Source organism: Alosa sapidissima, chromosome 6 (assembly GCF_018492685.1).
Source record: "Alosa sapidissima isolate fAloSap1 chromosome 6, fAloSap1.pri, whole genome shotgun sequence".
Classification (NCBI taxonomy): Eukaryota; Metazoa; Chordata; class Actinopteri; order Clupeiformes; family Clupeidae; genus Alosa; species Alosa sapidissima.
The window spans coordinates 27,839,897-27,850,423 of NC_055962.1; the positions used below are offsets into that span (position 1 = coordinate 27,839,897).

A 10,527-nucleotide genomic window follows, 5' to 3' on the forward strand; every position below is an offset into this window, starting at 1 on the left:
CTGGCTAGCGCCACCACTTCTCAATGAGACATGGTCTGGGAACCAAGCGTTAATTTTCTCGTATTTGAAAAAAATGCCCAGATCCGTTTATTGGGTGCCACGGATGTCTATCAAATGCGTCTGTGCATAGCTCATCATCGTCTTGCTTTCCCCCCTGTTCTGTGATTGGTTCCCTATCTCAGGCGAAAATTTGCTCCATGGTCTCCAGGCTGCCTTAGCAGCGTGAATCAAATCGCGCGCAAGGCAGCATGGGAACACCCAGGCTAACCTGAAGCCGGGAAAATGCGGCGGGAAATGCGCTTGGGAGAGAACATTTTGAAAATTCCACAGACAGGGGGTGCTCTTGAACCCTCTCACCCACCATCTCTGAAGGCACAACTAGTCGGATCACGAGTGGCTCAACAGGTAGATGTATAGATAAACTCATCTTTTAGGCATTTGACCAACTGGCTTGACACTTCAGCGTGAGAAATAGGGTGTGTTGCGTGTGAGTATGTGAAACTAATCAAATGTGTGTGTCTCACGGCCAATGCGTGAGAGTTGGCAGCCCTGCACTCTGCCTATGTTTTACCCACCACCAAAGTTACGGGTATTGTTTGCTGCGCTGAAGTTACGGTGTTATACCTATGTATTGTATGTAATTTAAGCACTTTTGCCATGCACATTAGTTTCAATAAAGTGAAAAGAGAATTGTTGCAGTGGTTGTTTTACTATCAAGCATTTAGAATGGCCTGTTTTCGCGGGAAAATGATGGTGGAGATGGCTTTGAAAGGCAAACACCAAGATCAAGGTAAGGATGATATGGATACATGGAAAAAAAAGATTTTTAGATATGCAGTCTACCTCTATTTTGTGAAATTCAGCTAGGATACTGGTAGCCTAGTTAGCTAGCTAGCAATGCAAACTTGGGCTAAGCTAGGCTACTTGACACACAAAACACAACTGTTCCTGATCCACAAATGGCCTACATGATAGATGGTGTGATTTCAAGTGATTTCATGTTGAGGAAACTAACAGACGAATTGCTTGAGGTCGAGGTCATAGGCGTCCTAATCGGCTAGGCGGGCCTACTGTATATGTCATAACAGATATTATGTCAGTGGATTTTAGACCATGAACACTCTCAAAAATGATGTGTTAAATAATTACACATTTTTTGTGTTATTACAATTTTAACACAATTTGTGTTATTTTGTGTTGTTACTGTGTTATATTACTGGAATATACTGCCCAACACAAAATGTGTTAAATTATTGGCCAATCCCTGGTGTCCTGGATGAGCTGTTACCCTGAGAGGTTCTTTTCTCAGCACTTCAATTTATCTTGGCGCACTGGAAGAAGGTGCAAGTGGCACACAGAGTGGATGTAAATGTCTGAATAAAAGGTAAGGTAGACCCATGTCTTAGACGTATTTGTTATGTTTATTTTAAAGACGGTTGCAACTTGCAATATTGTAAAGGTTAAATGATAATAAAGTCCAGCATCTATTTTTAGCCAAGTAGCTCTAGCAGCTAGGTTATTGATTAGCAATCGTTATGCTAGTCCATGTTAAGTCAATCCTGACCTTACATTAACACACTCTGAAAAACACTGGCATACATGTAGAAACTAAAATATTCTAACGTTACGTCATCTCGTATTACTATGTGGGTAAATCCGCATTTTGGGTAGCTGCTAAAGTTTTAGCTTTGGACAGCTAACGTTAGCAAGGTTTGTGGGAACTGGTATGACCTTGTAATGCTAACAAGGTAGCTGCTATGAAATGCTAACGTTAGGGCTCAGGATGACAAAACTACAAACTTCTATCTACGTTACACATTACGATAAGTTACAACACTATCTAACTTACTATAACTACTATAAATCATGATAACCACCGTTATGGATTTAATTCACTTTTACTTGCATAGATAACGGTGACCATTTTATTCTGAACAATCGGTGGTTAACGTTAACTTTACAAGCCATAATAGACATCAAGACACAAGGTCAGGTAACGTGAGTGTAGTCGTTTTTGGCCTATGCAGTTATATCTCTTCTGCTCCACGACATAACATTAGAACATGTTCACGATTAGTCTAGCAAGTTAACGATGATGAATGAACTTAATGCATTTAGAAGCTACAACGCTGCCAAGGGAAAACACATTTGCATTCCGAACGCGACACTAACGTTAACGTGAACACGGTTTGATTAAACGATATTGCAGTTAGACCCAGTATTGAACTAGCTTCTACGTCTATGCACAACGTTATGATTATCTTTTAAAGTTTATGAAGTGTGTAGTTTGCTTTGTGGTGCAGGTTAAGCAATAATGTGACGCATTAATGAAACGGTAATCAATGCTGGCATTTTGATAATAACCTAAAGTAACAATTCGTTTCTGACCAGTTCGCTAACGTTAGTCACCCAGATTGTGTGTTCTTATTTTGGAAATGCTGAATGATTTAAAAATGAAACAGTATGGAAGTTGAAATAAGTTATGTGTTCACAATATGGTGTGAAATCAAATTTATAATAATCTATTTTGTTGCAGCTACAAAGTTGTGGATTGCTGCTAGACATCCAACGTTGGAGGTTTTTGCAGAGTTTCCACGCTTTGTGGACATGCCATATATGGTGAGTGCATATTGTTTTGGGACAATGAAAATAATGAAAGTTGGATGAATTGTCTTTAATCCCTCTGATATCATTCTAATTATTCAAATGACCTATTTGTAATAAAAATAGTAAAATAAAGATGAAAATAATGAAAGTTGGATGAACTGTCTTTAATCCCTCTGATATCATTCTAATTATTCAAATGACTGTATTTTGTCCATTTATGTACTTTGATACAGAATTTGGAAAGATGTTTCCTGGAAAAGCTGTTGTTCATCCGAAAATGGGAGGGAATGTCCACAAGTGAACCTGCAGCTGCCTTGCCACCAGTTCCTGAGGATGATGGTAGGAGGAATTATCTCTATTAAGCTTTTGTGCTACAGTGAATGAATGCAATTGATTTTAACAAGAAAGTAAGAGTTTACTAAATTTGTTTGTTTTTATAGTTTCATGTTACAGAGCTCTTCATAAGCTTGTCCATCTGCTGCCCCCCACTGCATCAGGCAGGGGCAAAGGGAACACCAAATGCAGTGTGAAGTCAGCTTTGGGCTACCTTTTGGATATAAAACCGGTAGGCCCCTCATATAGTAAATGTTTCTTTTATGTGCTTACAGTACGGAACGCCTATATTGTATGTTTTATGGTGCAATGTTATATCTGGTATAATGTAAAATGAGTATTGTCAATTTGTAAATTGCTTGAAACCCTGCATATGTCTAATGACTTGTTTATGTTCTTGTTCTTTCTTTAAAATAACAGACTGGAACCAGCATTTCCAGTGTGCTGAACAATCATCCTGATAGATCAGTAGAACATCGCCAGCCCCACTTGGTGTGCATTGGAGATCCCTCCGCCTCCGCCCAATACATCATTGTTCCAGAAAACGACTTGCCATTTCTCTTAAGGAAAACGGTTTGAGAAGTTATGCACATTTTACCAGAAAGTGAAAATCAAAATGTTTTTCTTAAGGATACTTGTTACAAAGTTTTTCCATAACCATTTCCATGCAATTGCTGTCCAGAGAACAGAGGACTTTAAACTAATTAGTTTACAAGGATACAAGGAAGTTTATTGTCACATGCATATAGTTACTGGAAGTAAGAAATGCAGTGAAATTATGTCTGGTGTCAGCCTATTTGTGCATTAATGGGGGGGGGGGGGGGGGGTAAAAAGTGCAGTAGAAGAGGGGTTTAGTAGATTAAGTGGCAAGGGCTGCATACAAAAGGTGGGGGAGGATTGGGATTGGGTGGGGGGCACCAACAAGGAGCACCCAAGAGCAAGAGATTTAATTGATTTTAGACCAATACATTTGATATTTTTTAACAATGATATTTTTGTAAACCCTCGCTATGAACTTGTGTAATGTTTATGTGTACAATATTTGTAATAAATAATACATAATTTCACATTAGGCTGTCAGGAATTCATCTTTATTGCACACACTATTTGGTTTAAATATTTCATTATTGTTTTATTTATAAAAAATAAATTCATAATTGTCTTATCTGCTAAGATCCATAAATATACTAAAAATATAAATAAAACGACAACATGCACTTCATTATGCTGTGATTGAATTGACATTGTTGTTTATTATTGCTATTATCCTTCTAATAGTCTGACCAACATCTTAATTTGTTCCCTGTTAAATTTAAGTATTATATTGTCTTGTATTTGTATGTGGCTTTGGACAAAAGCATAACCATAACCAAATGAAAGTAACAATAACCAAATTGACACAAATTGTGTCAACTATAACACACAGGTGTGTTAAAATATAAACACAGTAATTGTGTTAACCATGACCAAATTGTGTCAACTGTAACACACAGGTGTGTTAAAATATCAACACAGTAACTGTGTTACATGGGTTTAACACAAAAAATAACACAAAATGTGTTGTCCTTACCTAAACACATTGATGTGTTAAAAATGTGTTGTTTCCAACACATCCTTTTTGAGAGTGAATCACTACCATAAGGGATCATAAGGAATATTTTTTGCATTATAACTGGATCCTGTAACTTATTTTCCAGCCCCTCAATTAGCCCTCCAATCCAAAATGAGTGGGGTTGTGGGCATATGAACTCACAATCACAAAGCTACAAGCTCCAGTTTGCTATTATGCAAAACTGTACACCTTACAGTCATAGCTTTCAAAAATAGTGAGAATTATTCAATTATTTTCATAATTTTTATAATTATTTTGAATAAGTTATGATTTATAAGTCAAACTAACATTTCATGTACAAATTGAACCAGTATTAAGTGTTACCAAAAATAAGACTATGAACAGGGGGTAAATGGTTTCATATGAGTTATTAAGCCTACACTGTAACTTGGGCTACTGAATGGTATACTGGTATACTAAAGTGCAGGAGGTGTAGTTTTGTTCAGCAGTGTTACAGCCTCTGGAAAGATCCTGAGCCTGCTGGTGCGGGAGCACAGACTCCTAGAGTAGACTGAAAAGACCATGGTTTGGGTGGGTGGCATACTTGACAATGGATTTGGCTTTGTACAGCGTTTATGATATGTGTTGTGGATGGAGGGGAGTTGGGAGCCAATAGTCCTTTGGGGCGGATTTCACTATTCTTTGTAATGCCTTGCGATCAGCAGCATTGCAGTTGCCATACCATACAGAGATGCAGTTAGTGAGTATTTTCTTTCCTACATTTCAGTTTCTTCCGAGTCCATTCCTGGGGTTAATGCACAAAGTGCAGAGACCACGTCCCCCGCAAAACTAGAGGCAAATGAGTGGACAATTCTTCACAGTTATCTCGACAACAGCGGATTCAGTGATGATCTGCACATCAGATCCCACTCCTCTGCCACGAATGACACCAGACCCTGTGATTGCCCATGTCATGGCCCCAGACCCAGTTCTTCCACCAGCCTCAGCTCCAGAGAACCCACCACTGTCTGTCTCCTGCTCCTCCATCAGAGCCCACAAATAGACAACCAATGAGGGGACCGTGTGGAGCTAAATGCCGACGGCAGTGCTCTGGAAAATTTTCAGAAGACAGGCGGCAAGAAATCTGGTCTGAGTACTGGAATATGACGTATGCACAAAAACGGTGTGAAAAAAATGTCTGTGCCAGTCCCAGTCAGCAGTGGAGCATTTGTCTACAGGCTGCAGGATACCCACAAGACCCTCCAGTTGGTGTGCAAGCTATCCTGTCTTTCCACACTAGGCTATCATCCCACCAATGATAGCCTAGTTCTCTCAGTCATGGGCAAAAGCAATAACAACTGCTCTAGCTTCACCCAATGAGGCATGATATATACTGGGTGGATAATTATAGCTCTCAAAATAAAAACTGGTTTCTGTTTTCTTCACTGCTGGCATTGGTAAATTCTGAAATAATATCAGCTGAAGATGTCGCTTTGAAGTTTTTCGAGCCGGGGCACACCTTCATTGGCGCCGACAGCTTTCACCATGGTGTGGAACAAGAAATGAGGCACAGACCTGGAGGAGTGGTTTTTGATTTTGATGACTTTTTGCCAGTGGTGGCCAATTCCAACTATGAAAGTGGTGGGGGTGGAGCTGAAGAATGATAACATCTGGGCCTGGATGGATGGCCATTCTGCAGCCAAGACTAAAAAAATGCCCAGGCTGGCTGAACTCAAAGTGGTGCAACTGCGACGTGGGTCAAGGTCCATGTTCGTGAAGAAATCCCATGGGGATTCCAGAACTTCCAGAAGTTCAATCCCAACCCACCTTGAGGTGGCAAGACTGGGGTGTGGAGGGGGCCAAGAAGACGGAGATCTCAAGTTTGAGCTCAATGTTTTTATGTAGATCAATGTATTCATTATGACAACTACTTGGCAAATTTTCAGTGTCCTACCTATCATTCAATTGGCTGGACAAGTCATTTTTCTCAATTTCACACTCTGGCGAGTTAAGGTCTTTTGCAGGGCAGTACAGGTGCTGAACTTACCAGATGACCTCAGGAGGGTCTGCATGATTTCATTATCCATGCACCTTTTACATCATTTGATGCTTTTGTAAAGGGAATTGATGTTCAGTTTTTAAAATGTACATCTTCATTCTTTTTTCATATGAAAAGGAACATCCTGATTGCGTTGTATGGCTGTGTGCAGAGGCGTATCAAGCTTTTTTAAAGTGTGGGGGTTGTGGGATAGGGAAGTGAAACAATCCGGACAAATTATAAATAACTCCCTGCGGGGACGTTGGAGGTATTTTCTGAGAGGGGTGCAGACGATATTGGCGGGTGTCCAGGAGTTTCTCCCCCAAAAAGTTTTTGAAATTCTGGTTGCTAAACACACCATTTTAATGCAGTTTGAGAGGGACAGAGCAAGCAGCGCCCCTCATCTGTGTGGGTCATGTGGCATGTAGAACTATACTCTTTTTTTATACTATACTCTTCTTATATTACGCTGGAATGAGAGTATACTGTAGTTCAAATCAGCCTAGAAAATTGCCATGTTTCATTTTTTGTTGGTCTTATTACACTTTCTAACTTGAGAGGAGACAAGTTTTGAATAGGAAAATTCCCGGAAATCTTAGTTAATTTTAAACGTGATGCTAGCAGGCGAGAAGCTAATGGTCTAATCAGATTCAATGATCTATGCTACGCTGGAGCTAAAACTGGTATCGCCAGACTCAAGAGAACGGCTGGATGAACTGAAGAAAGGTAAAAATCAATTGTTTAACTCAAGGGGAGGTGGAAAATGAGTGTAATTCCCCAATATTGGTGGAATATCCCTTTAAGTTAAAGAGAGAAACACCATGGAGAATCTTTTGTCAGACGTGTAATTACACATCATAATGCTTATAATATAACGACCCAGGTGGGACTTGAACCCACAATCCCCAGCTCCGGAGGCTGATGCCTTATCCATTAGGCCACTGGGCCTGTCTGTTCTTTCTAAATGCTCCTAAGTACTTTATTGTCATTGTGCAGAGAACAGAGACAACAACATTCAGTTTTGTCTAATCAGAAGTGCAGAAAAGTACAATGTGATATACACAGTATAGACAGGTGGTGCAGTATAAACAGTATAAGACATATAGTGCAGAATAGATTGTATGCAGTATGAACATATAAACAGATATGTACAGTACAGATATGTGCAGTATAGTAACAGTATATTGAAGACAAGACAGAGTTTTTCAAGTATCTTAATTGTGTATGTTTCTGTGAGAAATCATACACAGCCCAAGTTTGAGAACAAAATATCCAGTGCCTGCGTATTGGTTTCAAGGCGTGCCACAGTGATGCATATCCAATAACTGACTAGCATCTTCCTGAGGTTAATGGAGCTTCGTGGTACAGAAATACCAGAGCTGTGCTTGCCTATCAGACATCAACATTGTTCTGGAAATTTCATAATGTTGCAACCCAGGTGGGACTTGAACCCACAATCCCCAGCTCCGGAGGCTGATGCCTTATCCATTAGGCCACTGGGCCTGCTTGTTCTTTGACAGAACAAACAAATGTAATCACTTCATGTCATACACTCAGAACACAAAGCACTTAAAGAAGCTCTATGCAACAATTTTAGCAAAAATGAACTTAATCATTAGCCCGGTTAAAACCAGACCCTTCTCAGTCGTAATTGAGAGTGGGTCTGGGGAAGGGGACTGTTGAGTGGCGGAACGTCCGCCTTCAGAATGTCTGCCTTACTCTGGTCTGTTGGTTAGGAAGTCCAGAATCCAGTTACAGAGAGAGGTATTGATGCCCAGTTCACTGAGTCTGTTCACTCAGCTGCACAGCACAGACCCTGAAGATGCGTCCGGGGATGCCATCAAGATCAGCAGCATGACGTGCATTAATCCTGCTTAGTGCTGCCCACACATTGGTGGGGGAGAGTGTGAGGGGCTGGTGTTCTGCAGACACCACAGCCTTGATGGCCACCTCCTTGTTGTCCCTGTCAATCATCCATAGAAGTGGTTCAAGTCATCAGGCAAGACGTGTCGGTGGTAGGGAGGGTGGAGTTAGTTGTTTTATAGTCTGTGATGCCCTGGATGCCTTACCACATGCGTCGGGGGTCAGAGTTGTTCTTGAAGTGATCCTCAGTCCTTAGCTTGTGGTTGTGCTTGGCCTTTTTGATGCCCCTTTGTCAGGTTAGCAATGGATGAGCAATAGGCCTGAGCACCATCTGATCTGAATGCGATGTACCATGCCTTCAGCTGGAGTCCGACCTCACTATTCATCCATGGCTTCTGATTAGGAAAAGTGGTAATCCGTTTAAGGGTGGTGATGTTTGAGTTGATATACTGTAGTCCAGAACGGAGGAGGCGTATGAGTCAATGTTCGTGTGGGAGACGTGGGGGTCCAGAGTGGCAAACATTCTCCAGTCAGTGTTTTCAAAACGCTGCTGAAGTGGCGAGTCAGCTCCCTCTGGCCACATTCTGACTCTTCTCATCTGTGGGTTTCACACGTTTGATGAGTGCTGAGTACTTGGACAGTGGAAACAATGAGAGGTGATCAGAGCGTGCTAGGTGGGGGAGGGGAACAGCTTTGTATGCCTCAGCAATGTTACTGTAGAGATCAAAGATTCTAGAACAGAGCTCTGTTGAGTGAGTTGGGTCTGAGTAATAGCCCACAAATACCAGATAGCAGAGTAAAGTGTTGAGGGAAAAGGGAGCTCAGTGTTTGGCTAGACAATCAGTCCTTGTGCAAGTAGTCGGGTAGAACTACAGAGTTCAAGGGCTTTATTCATAGTTTAGCTGAGATAATCAGAATATATTGCGTACTCCATAGTTATTATAATGTTCGATCCCATTACCTGAATGATGCATACCAGAGAGCAGTGTAAAGAATTGAAGACAAGACAGAGTTTTTCAAGTATCTTAATTGTGTATGTTTCTGTGAGAAATCATACACAGCCCAAGTTTGAGAACAAAATATCCAGTGCCTGCGTATTGGTTTCAAGGCGTGCCACAGTGATGCATATGCAACAACTGACTAGCATCTTCCTGAGGTTAATGGAGCTTCGTGGTACAGAAATACCAGAGCTGTGCTTGCCTATCAGACATCAACATTGTTCTGGAAATTTCATAATGTTGCGACCCAGGTGGGACTTGAACCCACAATCCCCAGCTCCGGAGGCTGATGCCTTATCCATTAGGCCACTGGGCCTGCTTGTTCTTTGACAGAACAAACAAATGTAATCACTTCATGTCATACACTCAGAACACAAAGCACTTAAAGAAGCTCTATGCAACAATTTTAGCAAAAATGAACTTAATCATTAGCCCGGTTAAAACCAGACCCTTCTCAGTCGTAATTGAGAGTGGGTCTGGGGAAGGTTAGTTCACAGCCCATTTCCAAAGGGCGTTCCCAAACGGACGCGATCAAAATGCCTCGGACACAATAGGAGAGGCCAAAAACCAATCAGAGCAACGAAAGAGACAGTGACGGAAACACACAATTTGCAACAGTGTCTGGTTGTAGGGAGAAGCAGGAAGAATTAACCACTTTTTAATTAAACGTAGGCTAATTTACAAAGACATCGTGCCACACTGAAAGCTAATATTTTGTCACTAGCAATTTACATCTGCCCTCTGTCAAACACAAATGCATTTTCAGCTCTGAACAAATCCGTTCACGTTCAAACGAGCATTTTGTTTCAGACCCCGTTTACACGAGCATGTGTATTTTTATAAACAAAGACATTTCCCTACGTTTGAGCCTTTCATTTAGACGCAAACGGAGAATTCGCCCCATAAAACGATTATCCAAAAAAACTCCGGCCAAAGTGATTTTTTTGGAAAACTTTGTTTATGCGTTTGGTTGTAAACTGTGGTAAAAGGAGTTTTGGGCAGCCAACGTTACAGTATGTGACAGAAGTACACCAAATGTGCGACCAATGTTTACATTTACATGTTCTCACGTGCGACTTTTCAGGGTTCTGATTGGTTAATGTGAGCTTGAGCTTATCGTTAGACTGCCACTGTGG

The 10,527-nt window shown here is 41.0% G+C and overlaps 3 non-coding genes across 3 annotated transcripts; all 3 read right to left on the minus strand.

Moving 5' to 3' along the window:
- Positions 1-7,405: 7,405 nt before the first annotated feature.
- On the minus strand, positions 7,406-7,478 carry trnar-ccg. The gene has a single exon. It is a non-coding gene; the product is annotated as a tRNA-Arg (tRNA).
- Positions 7,479-7,960: 482 nt separating this feature from the next.
- On the minus strand, positions 7,961-8,033 carry trnar-ccg. The gene has a single exon. It is a non-coding gene; the product is annotated as a tRNA-Arg (tRNA).
- A 1,601-nt stretch (positions 8,034-9,634) lies between these two features.
- On the minus strand, positions 9,635-9,707 carry trnar-ccg. The gene has a single exon. It is a non-coding gene; the product is annotated as a tRNA-Arg (tRNA).
- Positions 9,708-10,527: the final 820 nt, after the last annotated feature.